We start from the raw sequence: 16,644 nt of genomic DNA, 5'->3' as shown, positions 1-16,644 counted from the left end.
GGTCTTCAACGAGGAATTCCTAGTAATTGCGTGTCATCAACTCATGTAGACTATGCCCCTGCCCTTTGTACACACCGCCCGTCGCTCCGACCGATTGAATGATCCGGTGAAGTGTTCGGATTGCGTTGACGATGGTGGTTCACCGCCGTCGACGTCATGAGAAGTTCATTGACCTTATCATTTAGAGGAAGGAGAAGTCATAACAAGGTTACCGTAGGTGAACCTGCGGTAGGATCATGGATAGCAGGGGTTTTCCTTTTTGGTTCGGGTTGGTTGGGTTTCGATTGCAATGTGGGACTTTGTGCTGTGTCTCTAGTGGAGCGAGTTTGGTGTTTGGTGCGAACATTGTTGGTTGCTTGTCTCGAGGTAACTACGCTTGTTTTTTCGTGTGTGCTTGCAAGCCATGCTTGTGCTTGTCCCACCCATCCTTTGTTTTTCTTCCCCACAATGTGTTTCTGCAGGGGGTCCATAAGCTAGTTTCTTGGGAGCCCTTCCGACGATCTGTTCGGCCGGGAATGGTTGCTTCAGAGTTGAGGTGCTCGGTAAATACGATGGATAAATTCGGACTCATTCGTAGTGGCAGTGCTCGGTCTTTTGTTCGTTGGAAAGCATGGGCCAAGGGTGCGGGCTTCCATATTTGGTTCTCTCAAAAAGGGAGCGGCGGTTGATGTGTTGCTTGGGTGAGCATTTTCGCTGGTGGTTGGGTCGAGGTAGTGGTTGCGCACGCGCCTAGTAGCTCAAACCTTCCGTGAGGCGAGATTGTTGGGGTGCAGTCAGTATGGGATGGATTAAGAGCGGTTCAACCCATTGGGTTGGCCACCCTAGTCCCTCCCGACCGTTCATCGACATGCCCTCGTGGAAGGGTTGGGTGTCGAGGCAATGAAAAACCCATCCCTTGGTCTGAGCTCCATCGAGATCGCAATTTTCCCCGCCGACAGGCATGAGGGTGGCAATCTTATATCGTGCCTTTGCCGTCGAGGGAATTCCTCATCCTCTCGTGACCCATTCCCCTTATGAGGGAAAAAGAAGTAGCGGGTTGTGTCTTTGTTCCTCCCTTTGGATTGTGGGTTTTTTGTGGGACTTGCGTCATTTCTTTGTTTCGTGGTGTGCGCTTTGCGAACGTCCCTTTCTCTAGTGGCCTTGCACCATCGATGTATTTATGGCCCGCGGCTTTCTCCAGCATTGAGTGTCGGCCCGTGACAACTCCTCTTTGGAGTTTGATTATTTGACCCCCGTTGACTCTCTCGCTGGAAAGGTTGTTGGGTGTTTTTTACACAGAGGGGTGCAAGAGCGGGGTGGGTTTGTGTTATTGGCAGCAGTGTATTTGTCGTTTGAAGCCTTGCGCCGCTGGGTTGGGGGGCTGTGTGCCTCTCAGTGATGTGCTCTAGACACTAGTCTCATCGTGGCCCTTGTGTTTTCTATTGGTCAATTTTAGATTGTGATTTATTTGCTTGGTTTTTTGCTATGTTGTAAAGTTGGAAAGGGTGTTGTGATGAATGCATGGGGGAGGGTTTGAAGAGGTGGGACGCTTTTTTGATTGGGTGCCTTGTTTGATTTCTTTTTGGTTAGCGGACATCTACTCAACGTGCTGTTGAGCTTCTCTCTTTTCTTGGGATCTTTGTTTCTTTGGTGTTGTTTTCTTCCCTTCTTCCTTTTGCCCCTAGCTTTGTGGAGGAGAGGTGGGATTGTTGTGGATTGGTGTTCGGGAAGGACGAAAAGCAGTGTGAGTTCCTAGGGTGGCCACCCTAGCCCTTCTCGATCACTGTCCCCACCAGTTCCCCCCTTTTTCAAAGGTGTGGGGTTTGGGAAGCTTTTTCTCTGTTTGAGCCTCCCCTTGTGAGCCGGTAGTCATGTTTGATATCTCTTGCTTTCCTGTTGTTTTCTTCCCTTCTTGCTTTTTTCCCTTAGCTTTACGGAGAAAAGGTGGGATTGTTGTGGATTGGTGTTCAGCAAAGACGAAAAGCAGTGCAAGTTTCGAGGGTGGCCACCCTAGTCCTTCTCGATTTCTGTCCCCTGCAGTTCCCCCCCTTTTTGTGAAGGCACAGGGGTGTGGAAGCTTGTTCTCTATTTGAGTCTCCCCCTATGAGCCAGTGGATGTGTTTGATATCTCTCTTTCTTTCATGTTGTTTTCTTCCCTTCTTCCTTTCGGCCCCTAGCTTTATGGAGAAAATGTGGGATTGTTGTGGATTGGTGTTCGGGAAGGATGAAAGGCAGTGCGAGTTCCCAGTGTGGCCACCCTAGTCCTTCTCGATCACTATCCCCTACAGTTCTCCCCTTTTTGCGAAGGCACGGGGTTGGGGAAGCCTCTTCTCTGTTTGAAGCCTCCCCTTGTGAGCCGGTAGCCATGGTTGATATATCCCTTTCTCTCTTGTTGTTTTCTTCCCTTCTTCCTCGTGGCCCCTAGCGTTACGGAGAAAAGGTGGGATTGTTGTGGTTTGATGTTCAGGAAGGATGAAACGTAGTGCGAGCTCCCTGGGTGGCCACCCTAGTCCTTCTTGATCATCATACCCTTCAATTCCCCCTTTTGCCAAAGGCACGGGGCTTTGGGAGGCTTGTGCCCTGTTTGTGCTTTCTTTTATACCCTTTTCTTCCTTTCGGTCCCTAGATCTACGGAGAAAAGGGGGAATTGTTGTGGGTTGGTGTCGGGGAAGGGATAAAAGCAGTGTGATCTCCCGAGGTGCCCACCCTAGTCCTTCTCGATCGCTGTTCCATGCATTTCCCCCCTTTTTGCGAGGGTGTGGGGCTGGGGGAGATTTTCCTCTATTCGAGCCCTCCCCCTGTGAGGGGGTTAGACACCTTTGTTTCTCTTTCTCTCATGTGTTTTTCCTCCTTTTGCCCCTTGGCCTTACATTTGTTGTTACGATGAAGAACGTAGCGAAATGCGATGCTTAGTGTGAATTGCAGAATCCCGTGAATCATCGAGTTTTTGAACACAATTTGTGCCCGAGGCCTCGGTCGAGGGCACGTCTGTCTGAGCATCGAATCCCATTCAAACGCGCTCCCTGCAATATGCTAGGGAGCAGCGAAGCTGGTCATCCGTGCCCCATGTGGTGTGGTCGGCTGAAATACCTCAAGCGATGTTTCGTGGCGTGCGTCGGCGAGCAGTGAGCTTGTCCCCTCGATGGGCAGTCAGCGTTAGCCGATCCGGGCTTTGTATGGCATCGCTCGAACTTGCTTTGCTCTCTCTTGTCCTCCAATGGGGTAGGTCAAATTTAGCTCCAACTTTGCGACCCCAGCTTAGGCGACAACACCCGCTGAGTTTAAGCATATAATTAAATGGAGGAAAAGAAACTTACAAGGATTACCCTAGTAGCGGTGAGCGAACCGGGAAGAGCCCAGCATGAAAATCGGGCGGCGGCGCTGCCTAAATTGTAGTCTGTAGAAGCGTCCTCAGCGGCGGACCTGGGCCAAGTCCCTTGGAAGGGGGCACCTGAGAGGGTGACAGCCCCATTGGCCCGGGACCCTGCCGCATCATGAGGCGTTGTCGGCGAGTCGGGTTGTTTGGGAATGCAGCCCTAATTGGGTGGTAAATTCTGTCCAATGCTAAATACGGGTGAGAGACCGATAGCGAACAAGTACCGCGAGGGAAAGATGAAAAGGACTTTGAAAAGAGAATTAAAGAGTGCTTGAAATTGCAGGGAGGGAAGCGGATGGAGGCTGTCGATGCGTCTCAGTCGGATGCGGAACGGCTCAGGCTGGTCCACCGCTCGACTTGAGGTGCAAACCGCCACGGGCTGCTGCATTGTCACAAGCGCGGGTGGATTACTGCCTGTCGGTTTGCCGCTGCAGTGGTTGAGGAGAGAAGCATGTGCCCTTGTGGCGGGCTGTGTGCACCTGCCCGCTCGTGGTGTTGGATGGCGGGCTTTCCATTCGACCCGTCTTGAAGCACAGACCAAGGAGTTTAACATGTGTGCGAGTCGGTGCGTTTGAAAACCTGCGAGGTGCAAGGAAGCTGACGGGTGAGATCCCCTCTCTCGGGGGTGCATCGTCGACCGAACTTGAGCTTATGTGAAGGGTTCGAGTGTGAGCACACCTGTTGGGACCCGAAAGATGGTGAACTATGCCTGAGCAGGGCGAAGCCAGAGGAAACTCTAGTGGAGGCTCGTAGCGATACTGACATGAAAATTGTTCGTCTGACTTGGGTATAGGGGCGAAAGACTAATTGAACCATCTAGTAGCTGGTTTCCTCCGAAGTTTCCCTCAGGATAGCTGGAGCTCACGCACGAGTTTTATCGGATAAAGCAAATGATTAGAGGCATCAGGGGTGTAACGCCCTTGACCTATTCTCAAACATTAAATAGGTAAGAGGGTGCGGCTGCTCCATTGAGCCGCGCCGTGGAATCGAGAGCTCCAAGTGGGCCATTTTTGGTAAGCAGAACTGGCGATGCGGGATGAACCAAAAGTCGAGTTACGGTGCCAAATTGTGTGCTAACCTAGATCCCACAAAGGGTGTTGGTTGATTAAGACAGCAGGACGGTGGTCATGGAAGTCGAAATCCACGGAGTGCGTAACAACTCACCTGCCGAATCAACTAGCCCCAAAAATGGATGGCGCTGAAGCGCGCAACCTATACTCGACCGTCGGAGCAATTGCCTGGCTCCGATGAGTAGGAGGATGCGGGGGTCATTGAGAAACCTCGGGCATGAGCTTGGGTGGATTGGCCCCCGGTGCAGATCTTGGTGGTAGTAGCAAATATTCAAATGAGAACTTTGAAGACTGAAGTGGGGAAAGGTTCCATGTGAACATCACTTGGACATGGGTTAGTTGATCCTAAGAGATGGGGAAGCCTTGTATCAAGGGTGCACTCTGCACAAGCATCAAAAGGGAATCAGGTTAATATTCCTAAATCGGGACATGGCGGCGAGCGACAACGTTATGAAATCCGGAGACATTGTCAGGGGCCTCGCGAAGAGTTATCTTTTCTTTTTAACAGCTTGGCCACCTTGGAATCGATTCACCCGGAGATAGGGTCCAGCAACTGGAAGAGCACCGCACTTCTTGCGGTGTCCGGTGTGCCCTTGGTGGCCCTTGAAAATCTGGAGGACTGAGTACTGTTCATGCCCGGTCGTACTCATAACCGCATCAGGTCTCAAAGGTGAACAACCTATGGTCAATAGAACAATGTAGGTAAGGGAAGTCAGAAAAACGGATCTGTAACTTCGGGAAAAGGATTGGCTCTGAGGGCTGGGCCTAGGGGTCTGCGCCCTCAACTTGTGGGCTGTCGGCAGTCTGCCCGAGCTGCTCTCGCTGCGAGGGCGGGCAGTTGCGTGCCGATTGGGCTATGGGCGTAGAATGCCCCCTATCGGGGGCTTTTCCCTAGGCGTCAAACATTCGACTCAGAACTGGTACGGATAAGGGGAATCCGACTGTTTAATTAAAACAAAGCATTGCGATGGTCCCTGTGGATGCTGACGCAATGTGATTTCTGCCTAGTGCTCTGAATGTCAAAGTGAAGAAATTCAACCAAGCGCGGGTAAACGGCGGGAGTAACTATTACTCTCTTAAGGTAGCCAAATGCCTTGTCATCTAATTAGTGACGCACATGAATGGATTAACGAGATTCCATTATCCCTATCTACTATCTAGCGAAACCACACCAAGGGAATGGGCTTGGCAGAATCAGCGGGGAAAGAAGACCCTGTTGAGCTTGACTGTAGTCTGACTTTGTGAAATGACTTGAGAGGTGTAGAATAAGTGGGAGCCGTTTTCGGCACAAGTGAAATACCACTACTTTTAACATTATTTTACTTATTCCGTGGGGTAGAGATGGGGCACTGCCCCTATTTTTGGCCTTAAGGCACGTTTCAGTGGGTCGATGCGGGTGGAAGACATTGTCAAGTGGGGAGTTTGGTTGGGGCGGCACATCTGTTAAAAGATAACGCATGTGTCCTAAGATGAGCTCAACGAGAACATAAATATCGTGTGGAACAAAAGGGTAAAAGCTCATTTGATTTTGATTTTCAATACAAATACAAACCGTGAAAGCGTGGCCTATCGATCCTTTAGATTTTTGGAATTTGAAGCTAGAGGTGTCAGAAAAGTTACCACAGGGATAACTGGCTTGTGGTAGCCAAGCGTTCATAGCGATGTTGCTTTTTGATCCTTTGATGTCGGCTCTTCCTATCATTGTGAAGCAGAATTCACCAAGTGTTGGATTGTTCACCCACCAATAGGGAATGTGAGTTGGGTTTAGTCCGTCGTGAGACAAGTTAGTTTTACCCTACTGATGAACCGCACCACAATAGTAATTCAACTTAGTATGAGAGGAACCGTTGATTCACACAATTGGTCATCGTGCTTGGTTGAAAATCCAGTGGCGCGAAGCTACAATGTGTCAGATTATGACTGAACACCTCTAAGTTAGAATCCACGCTAGAAATGGTGCATGTCACTCTTCTACTGTATATCAACCCGTAGTAGGGGCATCACTTTGTCGCCCCCAGGGGCCTGTGTCATTTGCAAACCGTGGCTGTGAAGCATCTCGGTCGGGGTAGCTTTGAAGTTAAATTCTGAATGGTCGTTGAGAATAATCCTTTGCAGATGACTTAAATACGCGACGGGGTATTGTAAGTGGCAGAGTGGCCTTGCTGCCCAGCGCAAAATTGGGGTTTCTGCCCAGCGCAATTTTTTTTGGGGTTTATAAGTCACGCCCAAGCCTAGGGAAACTTGGGGTTTCCATGTCGCGCCCCGGTGCCCAAGCCGGGGGAAACTTTGGGTTTCCATGTCACGCCCCGACCAAAACCGGTGGCACCCAAGCCTGGGGAAACTTGGGGTTTTCGAGTTGCGCCCCGACGCCCAAGCCTGGGGAAACATGGGGTTTCCGAGTGTCGAATTATGAATGAACACCTCTAAGTCAGAATCCATGCTAAAAGTGGTGCATGTCACTCTCGACTGTATCTCGACCCGTAGTAGGGGCATCGCTTTGTCGCCCCTAGGGGCCCGTGTCATTTGCAAACCGCAACCATGAAGCATCTCGGTCGAGGCAGCTTTGAAGTTCAATTCCAAAAGGTCGTTGAGAAGAATCCTTTGCAGAAGACTTAAATATGCGACGGGGTATTGTAAGTGGTAGAGTGTCCTTGCTGCCACGATCCACTGAGATTCATCCCTAGGTCGCCTCGATTCAGAGCTTCAATCTTGTCACAAACAGAATCTAGGAAACCCTCTCACACCTCTGACTCTTCCTCCAGATGACAATTTTTCATTGCCTGGGGGTGGGAAATTTGGGGTTTCCACGCCGCGACGGAAAGGGCGCCGAAGCCTAGGAAAACTGGGGTTTCCATGCCGTGCCCCGGTGCTGAAAATTTGGGGTTACCACCCGACGCCGAAAATTTGGGGTTTCCACCGGGCTCCTAAAATTTGGGGTTTCCACCCAGCGCCAAAGATTTGGGGTTTCCACCGGGCTCCTAAAATTCGGGGCTTCCATGTCGCGCCAAAAATTTGGTGTTTCCTCCCCGCGCCTAAAATTTGGGGTTTCCACCAGGCTCCTAAAATTTGGGGCTTCCATGTCACGCCAAAAATTTGGGGTTTTCACCCGACGCTTAAAATTTGGGGTTTCCACCAGGCTCCTAAAATTCGGGGCTTCCATGTCACGCCAAAAATTTGGGGTTTCCACCTGGCGCATAAAATTTGGGGTTTCCACCGGGCTCCTAAAATTCGGGGCTTCCATGTTGCGCCAAAAAATTGGGGTTTCCACCAAACCCGACGCCTAAAATTTGGGGGTTCTGCCCGGTGTAGAAAAAAATTAGGGTTTGTGCCCAGCGCAAATTTTTTTGGGTTTTACAAGTCGCGCCCAAGCCTGGGGAAACTTGGGGTTTCCATGCCGCGCCCCGGCACCCAAGCTGGGGGAAAATTGGGGTTTCCATGTCGCGCCCCGACCGAAACCGGCGGCACCCAAGCCTGGGGAAACTTGGGGTTTCCGAGTCGCGCCACGATAGAAACCGGTGGCGCCCAAGCCTGCAGAAACTGGGGGTTTCCAAGTCACGCCCCGGCGCCCAAGCCTGCAGAAACTGGGGGTTTCGAAGTCACTCCCCAGTGCCCAGGCCTAGGGAAACTTGGGGTTTCCATGTCGTGCCACGACCGAAGCCGGCGGCGCCCAAGCCTGTGGAGACTCTGGGTTTTCCATGTCGCGCCTTGGCACCCAAGCCTAGGAAGCTTGGGGTTTCCATGTCCAACCCTTTGATGGAACCACGGGTTTCTGCATTTTACAGCACGAGGGAAACACGGGGAACTTGGGGTTTCCATGATGATGAAAAACAGCTCGCAAGTCTCGGGAACTTGGCGTGTTTCGAAACCGCTGCCCAAGTCTGGGGAACTCGCTGTTTCCATGTCGCGGCACTCCCTGAATCGCCCGAGAGTCTGTGGAACTTCGGATTTCCATGTTGTGGGGCCACGAAGAGCCGCCAAAGTCCAAGGAACTCGGGGTGTCCATTTCGCGGCGCGATGAAAACTGCTACCCAAGTTTGCGGACACACACAGGGTTTCCATTTCACGTCACAACAAAAATTTCTACCCAAGTCTGGGAAACGCAGTGTAATGACCTGTGGTTCAGTTTCTCCCCGTTGGTGTGAAGTGTGAACTCTACGATCGAAATGTGTGAAGGGACATAAGTATATTGTGCATTAGAGGTGGAGCGATGGTTGGTTTATAGCGTGGGAGCATTTGGCATAACCCACGGGCTGACTTACATGTTGGGGCGACTTGAACGAAGGATTGTTTGCCGACCAACAATCGGATGGCAAGTTTGCGACATGTAAGGGCGTTTTGGAACACGGTGGTCGAGTCAGCCTGGGCAGTGACTCGCCCAACCGCTTGTATAAATATGGCAAGGCATTGGAGAATTTGACATTCATTCGAAGATGGACATTCGAACATGAGCATTCGGCGATCAAGAAAAAAGTGCGAACTAGTGGAGCAGGTCGCAAAAGAGGTGCGGGAATATATGCGCCCGCTCTTGGGCAAGCATACACGATACACACATGTTTCAGTTATAGGGGTGAGGGCGCGGGTAAGGAAGGCACTCGCCTTTTGGTGTGACACGGGTTTTCTCAGGTAGGTCACCCACCCGTCGTGAAGAAGAAACGCGGAGGTGTCTCGGGTGACTCGGGTAAGTAGCCTGCCCATCGTGCAAAAGGAAACGCGAGGTGACTCGAGTGAGGTCGCCCGCTCGTCGTGCAATGGTAAACGAGGTTCGGTCGAGGAGTATGGTTGTCAGCTCGTGTGAGGGCATGCCCGCCTAGCTCGGGCAAGGAACTCGGTTGGCACACGGAGGTGTTGCCTATTTGTAAAATTGGCTAAGTATGAAACTTGGTGTTTCCCATGTAGACATGTAAAGCCTCGTAAACATTGTGGAGTTGAATAACATATTGTATTCAGGCAGACTCATTGTTCAGGGAGTTGCCCCTCCCTTTATACTACGCAATTGTGTTCTTCATGTATAATTGCTGATCATAATGAATGTGTATGGGTGTTCATTGGTATAAAGGAAACATAATAATACTTGGTTGTGAAAAACAAACTAAGTAGACTAATGGTTGGGCGTAGTCCATGAACATAAGTATTGGTGAAAAGAAAGTGTTCTGTGGTGCCGCACCTCGCCAAGTATGGCTGAAAGACTACTGTAGGCCTGAGGGCATGACACGCAGGGTTCCCATGTCGATCGGGCCATGTTGGGCGTGGTGCACGCCCCTTTATACCTGCACGATGGGTGAGCCACCGACGAAAGGCGCGTGGGCGACCCTGGCTGAGTGACCGGATGAAAGAGGTGACCATGTGCGAACAAGTTAGGATACAGGCAGCTGTGCGACGTGCGGCAACGGGTGTAATCGGCGAGGTGTTGGAGCTGACCCATGGGTGCGATGGTGCACATGAAGGGACGCGGCAGTTCGTTGGAATGGGGCGTGTCGAGATTATGTGGTAGGAGTATAAGGTGGTTGACCAATCAATCCAATAAGAAGCAAATGAAGAACATCGCTGTCACAAAGAATAACTATTTGACAAGATTCCTCAACATATCTTGAAAGAAGGCACAGAAACTCTGACAAAGGAAGAAAAAGATAAAGGACCCTTGACACCTACGAAGGCCTTGGAGATAGTAAGGTGCAGATAACCGTTTCTACTCTACAAATATGTCATGATGAAGAGCAATATCACGATGAAGTCATCAAGGGCCACTAAATCAAAGTACAGGAACAAGCGACTACAACTAAGCATCCATATTATAAGTGTTATGAAGGATAGACAAGGTGAATAAGGAGTAGCTAGATGACAAAAAGGACCTGATATATATCAAGAAGGCCACTTTCCACGAAGGGAGCAATTACATGACAAACCAGGGGGAAAGTGATCGATGCTGGTACCCTGCCAAGAAGAAGTTCAAACAAAGACTTCATGACATCGAAGGAAAGAAGGAGATCAAGTGGCTGAAGGACCCATGAAGAAGACGTTGTTGATGAATGGACAAGTCCCCATTGTTACACAACAATTTGTCACCGTTTGTCACCGTCCCTATTACCTCTCACCCGCACACTGGAGGACTTATTTCGGGACCTGTGAGAAGTGACATGACCTGAAACTACTTGCATCATATTCCTCTAAGTATGAGCTTCATATGCCCTGAAGACATCTCCTGCAAAATACCCATGAAAACAGCTCTTTTTGCATTAGCGTGGGTCCACAGTTCACTGCCCGTGCCAATGAGGGAAATCCTCTAAAAAGGGCGTGCCATTGGCGCTCTGTCTCAGAGTCGCACTCGCGCCAACCGAATTGAGCAAAGTTTTCAACGAACAAGCTCCCGAAGGTTCTCTTCAACCCATTCACCAACTGAATCTATGTTGATCTAGGATGGTTTGGCTTCGAATCTCCATAGAAGGGAAAGTGGTTTGCCACATTTCATGTAAGTTTCCAAATGATAAAGCCAATCCCATGAATAATGTGGTTGATCATATCTCTTGCTTCTCTATCTATAAAAGCTTGCATTTATGCCTTGAGCAAGCTAGTTAGAGCTACAATAGTCACAGTCACAATAGTCAAGAGCCAATAGTTTGAAGCTGCAAGAGCCTTCTTTGCACCCATAAGGCTAGATCTAAGGAGATTCTTGTCACCCAAAGAGAGAGAGGCTTGTTCCTCATCCCAACAAGCTTTGCAAGACTTGTGTAGCTAACTACCTAGCCAAAGGAGGATTTGACGTCAGAACAATGGTTGTATTCTTCTTTGTTATTTATTAATAATAGATGACTATCATTATGGTTCCACTCTCATTGTCTTATGTTTGATGTTGAGTTATATCTTTTCTGACTGATATATAATTGCATCTACTAGATTTTATGCTTGTTTTCATGTTGTTCTTTGCATGTGCAGGTGTCCAATCATGGAGATCGTGGGGATCGTGACCGGCCTAGGCAAAGGAAAGAGGGTGACATCTCTTCGACGAACACTAGCGTTGGAATCCAAGTAGGTTCTCACCATCCACTTTGTATTTGCAATTAGGGACTTGCGTGATAGCATTGTGTGATTGTTGCTAGACCCGGTCTAGGCTAGTAGGGATCGTCTCTGTCTGCAGAGAGGATTTACCTCCACAACAATTTGGCGACTCCGCTGGGGAATGAGTCTTGTCTCTTTGGTTCTCTTGTTTTGATTGCTTAGATAGCTTTCTGGGTTGGATGCTCTGTTGTCCCTTGCTGCCTAGTCTGTCTGGATACTGTCGACCAAGCCTTGGACTGCTTGTTTTTATTTTTAAGCTAGCAAACTTGATTGGCGCTCTTTTTTGCATGACAGTCGCGCCAATTGGCGCAACTTGCCAGTGTACAGCCCGTGCCAATCCTCAATTGGCGCTAGTTTTCCGCCTGACAGTCGCACTAGGCCTATGAACTTTTCTAGTTTGCTTGTTTGCAGCCTTCCAAGCTTGGGTTTTGTGTCTAGCTACACCTTTTTCAATTACTTGAGTGTGTCAGAGTCTTGTTTGACTAGTTTTGAGTTTTTTTGGCAAATTATTAATTTGATTTCCTTTGATCATTACTTGGAGGTTTGTCTTAGTCTTTTCACAATTTTGCATCTTTTTGCTTTTGTTTTTGCTAAATTGTGTATGAGTGTTAATCGCCTTTGAGTGTTTTTAGTTTATGATCTTTGGAACTCACACCCGTTTTTCTTGATTTGCACTTGATTGGTTCTTAGATTACATTAGAATCATCGTGTGTTTGAGAATTCTCTTGCATAGATCACACTTGCATAGTTAGAATTCTCATTTTCAGGATATGAATGAAAAGTGTGCATAGATTACATTTGCATACTTTGGGTGTTTGCCATTTTCCACCGATTTCACGTTTTAGCCCTAGGGCATCTAGTGGCTTTGTGCATTGAGCCTTCCTTAGGAGTTTTGGTCTTCTGTTGGTCTAGTCAACTTTTTGGTTACTCTCTTGCACTTGTTCAGTGATTGTTAAACATTTTATTGCGTTATTCGAGTGATTCTCTTCTTTTCGCTTGGATTTCGCTTGGCTTCGTTTGGGCTTAGATCACATAGCTCATAGAGGTATTTATGTTTTCTTTTTGGTCTGAAGGACTTCCTTGGTGTTTTTGGGACTTGATTGCATTCTCATTGAGTGAAGTTTTTCTCTTTTACTCGGTGTTATTATCTCTCAAAATTTGTTTAGTGCACTTTGCCATTGAAAAGAAAACGAACAAGTCTCTTTTGCGTTGAATTAGTTAATGGAAATTAGAGCTTTTCATTGATTAGTGACAAAAAAAAAAGTTTCCTTTATTGCCATTAGCTGCATTAGAGTGGTTCTTGATTGTTTCTGGTCATTTTTTTTTATTGAAAAAGTTCTCAACTCTCTCATAGTTAGTGTTAATCGAACGAAATGATATTCTTTGGCATATAGCTTGCATTTAGGGAATTGTGAGAGATTACATACGGTAGGACCTGGAAATCGAAACCTAATCAAAGATCAACCATAAAATGAACTGAATGAACTTAAAAATGCATTGGAACATAACGCTCACTATTTAGAAGTCTAGGCTAGAGACGTGCTCCGACGTCATTAAACCTAGTCACTTTTGTTTCACTTAAGGTTGGGTGATTCCTCCTTCCGTGACGCAACAAGTGGTCTAGCACAGACTTGAGCTCTCACATACTGTCGAGTATATGGGGAGACCCCACTAGGTTATCATCCTTTATCCATAGGAAGTTGTGTCTGCCGCCTTACAAGCCGTAATGCACCGAACATAGCATTCGGGAAGATTGACTGTCGTACGGGAAGTCCTTGGTTTTCATATGACTGCCAAGGTGTATATGCAGTTTTAAGGATTTTTTTGGTAAACCCTTTGCCTAGTCTCTCCAGAGTAGTCACTTTTGATCCTTTTCAGACTCCTTAAAAGAAAAGGCTCACTTGAGCAGTTTGTCACTTCGGGCTCACAAAACATTCGAAGGCGACTAGAGTCACCTTTTTGTCCTTTTCTCGACTCTTAAAACATGAAAAGGTCAAGTTGTGTCCTTGCGTCTTAAAATTTATTCAGCCGCGTTCACATTTACCCAGTTAGATCTTATTTGCGTTAGCTTGAGTAGGCTTCTTTTCATTCTCGATGGCAACTTTTCTGAGGTTCACCAACCCAGGGACCCCCTCTGACAGGAACCCTGGTCATTTAGCTCCTTTTGGAAATGTTGGTGCTCCTTATATGGCGACGTTGTCCCTCCCAGGTATAACTGTTGGGTTGCCGGTTTGGTTGTTCTCAACCTCTTTGGTCCCTGCCATCTCACCGTCTAGTCAATCCGTCCCTCCACCTGAACAACATCATGTTGATTCTAAGGTGGATCTCTCCCCTTCTACGCCCACTTCTACGTCCTCATCTTCTACTTTGCCTGGTGAAAGTCTCGATTCGAGTAACCAGGTGGCTAAGAAGAAGAAGAAGAAGACGAAGAAGAAGAAGGCTCCTAAGGGAGAGGTTACAAGTGCAGCTACCCCCTCGAGTATACCTGAAGTCGGGCCCCCTTCCGCTCCTTCGCGGAAGGTCAAATTTCCTTGTAGATTATGCAAGGGGGACCATCTTCTTCGTGATTGTCCTGGCATTCCCAGGGTACTAGAAGTATGGTCTCGCGATCCGGCCCACCCCTCATTGTCCTCTGAAGCTCACAGCGATGCTACCTTATCAGTTGGGAATGGTAAGGGAAAAGGGAAGATTCAAATCCCCTGTAGACTTTGTGAAGGCAATCATCCCCTTCACCTTTGTCCACTCATGGATAAAGCCTCCGTTGTCTTGGAAAGTCTTACAGCTCCTTCACCCCAACTTCCCGTTGGTTATCAACATCTCTCTGTAGCCGCAGATCGTTCCCCTGCTGACAAAGAGATTGATTCATATTCTTCTCTTGTCCAGCCTCCTCTTCCCGAACCTGGCTATGCCCAGCCTGTTCCAGACCAACCATTGGTCGGAAAGAGTGTCGACTCGAGTTCACCACCCGTCGATCACTCTGTTTCGGAAGAGCATCACTCCCATGTTCTTCTCGTCTCCTCAGATTCTCCTGAGTCTGGAAATGAATCTCCTAACCCAGCTGCTCCTGAAGGTTCTCCTTCGGTTCCTTTAGCACATGGGGGCAATCATACGATTCCCCCACCAAGTAGTCTGGTTGCTTCCTTTGATTGGAATCACCTGATCGCTGGTCGCCTTCCATCCCATATGCCTTTCCAGATCATAGTACATGCCTGTGCTTCGGCAGTACCTGGCACTGTTTTGGATGAAGGGGCGTCTGTCAGTCTTATGCCGTACACTACTTGGCAAGCTTTAGGTTCCCCGCAGCTTGAGCCAGTCACCCAGAATCTGTTGGCCTTCGACGAAGGAGCCTGTCCATCTCTAGGACTTCTCCCGAAGATCCCTATTACTTTGGGAGGAAAAACCATCTATATAGACGTCTTGGTTACCCAAGGTGTTTTATATTTTAGTCTTCTCCTTGGTCGCGACTATGTTTATGCCATGGGGGCCCTCGTTTCTTCACTTTTCCATGTGGTTTGCTTTCCGCACGATGGAAGAATTGTGACTATCGATCAAGTGTCATTCGTTAGTCCCCCGATGCCTCCTACGCCGTTGTCGTCCCCTCCTAGTTTTCATCCACCAGTTGCATCTACCCCACCACAGATCAACTATGTGGCCACCTATCCCATGCCTAGATCCAGTGATGCCGCCATCGTGCATAGTGTCCTGGGGGCATTGGGCCCCGATGTCCAAGATGTTTCCCTTCCACCAGGAGTGGCAATCTTCGAAGCCCCGACTTCCTGTTCATTATGATGAAGTTCGTTTGGAGCATAGTTCCTTTCTGGTGTCGAGCTCCTTAAAAAATGAAACTAGGTTTGGTCAGAGCATAGTTCCTTTCCTATGTCAAGCTCCTTAAAAATGAAACTAGGCTTGGTCGGAGCATAGTTCCTGATCTTGTGTCAAGCTCATTAAAAAATGAAACAAGTGTTATGAGGATAGTTCTTTTATTGTGTCAACCTCATTAAAAAATGAAACAATTCCATTTCCAAATCGAGTCTTTTGATTAAGATCTCGTAAAATACAAGTCGAGTCTTTCATCGATCTCGAGAGTGAACCTTCATTCCATCCACTTTGTTGAATGCAATGAAACTTGGGGGGCATGTACCTTGATTTGCGTCATTATGCTGGGGGCATGTGAACTTATAACAAGCATAGTTTTTCGTTTCAAGCTTGTGTAAACATGAAACCGAATCCAAGCAAAGTTCTCCATGGTTCAAGCTTGTGTAAAAATGAACCCATACTCGATTTACATCTCGTGATTGCCTTTTATCCGCTAAATTCTGTTAGATGAGCCTTGGTTGTTTTCATTCCATCGCCACCATCTCTTTGGTCGATCATATGCTTTCACTTGGTTGTTTTACCTTTCCTGAGGGACCACAGTTATGAGTGGTTTTATTAGCCAGCCTCTTGACCATTACATGTTTTGAGAAGTTCCACCATTACCGGAACCGGTTGCTACCCTTTATACCACTCGTTCCTCTAGGATGAGTCGCCTTTAAGCTCTTTTCTGACTCGTAAAATATGAAAAGATTGCCGAGTATTTTTCCCTTTTTGACTCGTTAAAGAAAATAAAAATGGAGGTCTGCTTTCAGCTCTTTTCCGACCGTTTAAAGATGAAAAGATTGCCAAGTTTTCCCTTTTAACTCGTTAAATGGAATAAGAGGTGGTCACATTTAGCTCTTTTCCGATCGTATAAATGCGAAAATATTGTCGGACCCTTGTCGTTTCAGGTTCGTTAACGGTTACGAAACGACGTGATATCGATCGGTTTTTTACTTTTTCAGGTCGATGTCACTACATATGAAAAGTACTCCTCGATCGTAATGATCGGGCGGTTCTTTCAAGCATTGTTTTATACTTTTTCGGGCTCGGGAGACACAAACTTACGAAAAAGGACCCCCATGGAGTTCGCTTTTCTGCTGTTCTTTCAGACTCTCTAAATAGGAAAAGACGCCGAGTTCTTCCTTTGTCAGACTCGTTAAAACTTAATGACATCGGATTCCATCGTAATGACGCTCACAAGCATATGCTATCCTCGTCAAGCTTGTTAAAAATAACTGGGGTACTCACCAGAAATGGTGGGGAAAATGGACCCATAATTATTGTCGTGTCGGCAGTATGTCGCTCTTG

The 16,644-nt window shown here is 47.9% G+C and overlaps 1 non-coding gene and 2 pseudogenes across 1 annotated transcript; all 3 read left to right on the top strand.

Annotated features, from left to right (window-relative positions):
• The window catches only part of LOC149195208 (18S ribosomal RNA), a 1,799-nt pseudogene extending 1,559 nt beyond the window's left edge, over positions 1-240 (top strand).
• A 2,594-nt stretch (positions 241-2,834) lies between these two features.
• Positions 2,835-2,981, top strand: LOC149195207 (5.8S ribosomal RNA). The gene has a single exon (XR_016255345.1). It is a non-coding gene; the product is annotated as a 5.8S ribosomal RNA (ribosomal RNA).
• A 246-nt stretch (positions 2,982-3,227) lies between these two features.
• On the top strand, positions 3,228-7,124 carry LOC149195206 (25S ribosomal RNA; annotated as a pseudogene).
• The last annotated feature ends 9,520 nt before the right edge of the window (positions 7,125-16,644 follow it).

The sequence above is a fragment of the Pinus tabuliformis genome, chromosome 2_2 (assembly GCF_031772625.1).
Source record: "Pinus tabuliformis cultivar Carrire ecotype Pingquan chromosome 2_2, CPIR1, whole genome shotgun sequence".
NCBI lineage: Eukaryota > Viridiplantae > Streptophyta > Pinopsida > Pinales > Pinaceae > Pinus > Pinus tabuliformis.
This window is presented reverse-complemented; position numbering and strand designations above follow the sequence as displayed.